The following is a 4051-nucleotide window of genomic DNA, read 5'->3' on the forward strand; positions in this document are numbered from 1 at the left end:
TTAATTTTCAACTGTGTTTATATATTCAAAATATCTTCCTTTCTCATGCTATTTCTCAATATGCCTTATACTTGCATCTTTGGGACATACAATCAAGGAGTTGGCTCCGGGAATCACTAGACCTCTGCACACCACTGGTCGAGCTCCGTTGTCGACATGACGTCACAATTTGTTCCACTGTCGACATGTCACAATCGGCTCCGCTTTCGACATGACGTCATAATTGGTTCCGCTGTTGACATGTCACAGTCGGTTTCGTTGTCGATATGACGTCATATTCGGCACTGCTGGTCGACATGACGTCAGCGTGTGTGTAGTAGCAGTCACAGTACTCTCTTTCCTGAGATGGGGGAGGCGAAGGAAGTCACGAAGTCGTCGCTTAATCCCTGCCCAACGGCTTTTCCTCGTCGTCGCCAAGTCTAAGTCTCTCTTGCACGTAAGATACACATACCATACATACATATACACATACTGCAACTTTTGCACCCTATTACATAAGTTATTGTACATGTATGCCCTTAGTTCAGCTCCGACAGTTGCACAGTGATCCATTGCAAAATCGACAATAATACTATCAATATAAATTATAATAAAATATGTGAAGCCACTCAAGACGAAACTAGTCAGGAATAAAGTATTTCCCTCCTCCCTTTTGTCGCCTATGTTCGATCCATTGGTTGCCGCCAAACGATTTTATTCAGCTGAAAGAAAACCCATTTAGACGTCCAGTAGGTTAGGCTTATCGTGATTAAACATTTGACGTTTTTTACTTAGTTATTTCATTTATTTTTGCTCCCACCAATCGATTTCATTCATCTGAGGAAGACGTACATCCAGGTGATAAGGCCAGTTCCCTCTAAGCTGAATTAAATCGTCTGGCGGTAATGGTAATAGCAGTAATGTATATGTAATTTGTGTTCATGAATCTACTGGTATCTTGATCAAAACTATACTAGTGCGTGAAAAGGAATGTAGATACTGGTAATCGCTATATTTTTTCCTGCATGGAGGTGGAAGGTGAGTGGAAGAAGGGGAAGGGGATAGTTAGTGAAAGAATGTGGGACGGTATCTATCGATCTTGAATGCCAACATGCCATGTTGTACTTCCAGCGTCCGACAATAGGCTTGTGCGACCCATCAGAAAAGTATTCAAGGTTATTAGTGGTAATAATGATAATAATGTTGATAATAACATTTTAATGTTATGATATTGGAATTTTTTAGTATATTCATTTATTCACTGATAATAGTAATATATCAATGCTGTTATAATATTGATTTTTTTTTATCTATTCTCGAAACCCTCACAATCTGTTATTCAATGCTTAGGGCCCTACAGCTCTTCATGAAAAATTCCAGTCATGAAAGCCCGTTGCAGTTACATCTAGCAGTTGGGTGGTGATAGTGTACATTATCATTTTCATTCCCCGGTTTGGTAAGTTGTGTATGGGAGGTGCGAAATGTCGGTCGTGTTTAATTAATAGTAGTTGTGAATGGAGTCTAAAATGTGGAATCAACTCTATTAATACTGACTGGATGCCAGTACTCAAAGGCGACTGTTGGAATGCTCCTCTAATATCCGCTGTTGAAACCGGGTCTGATAATCTATAAAATGTGGCCTAGTTTGGCAGCTCATATCCTGCTTTAGCGGGTTTGAAAATAATTATATTCACTCTATGTCACCAGCGTCAGTCAGCGTACCGGTACTGTTGCTATAAATAGTGAGTCCGGCTTTTAGACAACCCCCGCCCTGGAAAATGCCTTATCGTTTGTAATGACTGCGTGATTTTCAATGACTGCTCAAGAAGAGATACATGTAAATATGTACAAATATCTGATTAAAATATAGTTTGTGAATCTAGAATTTACGTAAAAAATACATGTAAATATTTTTCTTTCACTCTCCCATGAATGTTGATGAATAGACTATATTGAGTTTGCACCAGGCCCGCTGGTGAGACATCGAAAAAATATTTAAAATATATAAATTATAGCAGTTATCACGAAGTTATAAATTGGGATTTACGACGCAAGCGTCGCCTTGGTGTGGGTCGGTACATAACCGACACCATCCCCTGAACAAGTATTATGCCTAATAGTGAAATCACCGCGATATCTCTTAAATGAAGGAGCGTGCATTTATAATTATAACCTGTTAAATTGTATTCATTTACATTGGATTATGGGGCGGAGATGTTAGCCATGGGCCCATGGTCGCCAAGTAGATCAGTTCCACCAGTATATACGATATATCTTCACATACAAATTGGCATGCAGCCCTCCATGATTGGCCTGTCCCGTATTCTTCCACTCCCCTTCCATCGCCACGCAGGAACATTCCAAAGTGGACGTCCAATTACACGTTTGTGTGGTTGCTATTAAAATATGTGCGAGTCTAGAAGCAACCAAGACGTAACACCGCTAGCATGACTATGATCGTCACCACCAGTTTTCAAATAAAACGCACATTGTGTAAAGACATCTTCATCAATTTGCACCTGATTAATACGTCATTAAGTGCCCGTTTCTGATTTGGTCAACTCTATGCAGATATATTTGTTATCCCATCTGTCTTGGCTCCTTGTGCACCCTGCCACACTGCTCGGATCAGAGGCAATGCAGTAAGACACAGCAGGGTCCGAAGCAGGTTTATCTACATTGCTTCATTACATAGTGACACCGCCCCCCCCCCCACTTATTCACTCAAGAATTTACCGAACAGACAATTACACATCCCTTCAAGCTGCACCAATCTCGTATTCGTTCACAAGCATTCCCCACCCACTCCTGTTTCTTGCACTCGATGACTCTATCGTCCTGTCCATCCACCTCATTCTCGGTCTTCCCCTGGAGTTAATTCATCCATCTCGCCTTCCACATTCTTCTTGCTAGTCTTTATTTAAATTTGGAGGTGGATAATAACGAGAGTAGTCATTGTTATCACCCACTCCTGTTTCTTGCACTCGATGACTCTATCGTCCTGTCCATCCACCTCATTCTCGGTCTTCCCCTGGAGTTAATTCTTCCATCTCGCCTTCCACATTCTTCTTGCTAGTCTTTATTTAAATTTGGAGGTGGATAATGACGAGAGTAGTCATTGTTACCTCAATAGAACAATCAGAAATACTAAATGCCATAAGCAGAGTACATATTCTATATATATATATATATGTGTGTGTGTGTGATTCACCATGGTCTTGAATCACGTGTTGGACTCGTGATCGACAGCTATTTCCCTCCTGGAAGAACTCAGAGCTCATGTATGACCGATCTATGGATAACTGTGTGACTTTACACGCACAAACACCCCCAACTCCCCTTACGAGAGTTGGAGTAACCACTCACAGCACAGCAATACTGAAATTACTCCAGCCCTGGGCGGAATTCGAACCTGGACCGCCATAGTGGCGGCCGGGAACTCTACCATTGTGCCACCAATTATGCTCATTTTAGAAACAACAGAAGAAGACTTGCAAAACAAATTGAGGGATCCAAATAATGAAGTCTCCAACTGGGTTTAAAGTTGAACAAGATGAAGAATATTCAACATTGAAGTTCAAAGTAAAGGAAATGATCAATGGCAAAGATCTTTAAATAGTTGACAATTATAATTACTTAGGCCAAATGCTAAAATAATAAAAATTAAATAAAAAGATGTATCCTTACTGGCTGGTAAATATAGGATCATAACAGGCTCTATCTGTATGTCTGAAATACATTTGCTCACAGACGTGAATCTTGACTGATGAAAAGGATGGAGACTATGTTAATTAGTGCACAGTGAAAGACAGGAAGATAGCAAGCTGGGTAAGAAAGCAGAATAGAACAATATATATATTTTTTCTTTTCTTTTTACTTGATACAGGAGTGGATATGGAATGGAGCAAGTCAGGCAGACTGGAAGTAGGATCAGTTATATAGCAAAAGTTACCAACTCGAAACAACAAAAATACTTACACATATAAATGGACCTTTTTATCAATAATTTGCAGTAAGTTGAAAGAGTGCAATGTTCATACAAAGCTTGAATCAAGGTTAAGAAGACACGATA

This window comes from Oratosquilla oratoria, chromosome 16, assembly GCF_046742065.1.
Source record: "Oratosquilla oratoria isolate Oo_2021 chromosome 16, ASM4674206v1, whole genome shotgun sequence".
NCBI classification, from domain to species: Eukaryota; Metazoa; Arthropoda; class Malacostraca; order Stomatopoda; family Squillidae; genus Oratosquilla; species Oratosquilla oratoria.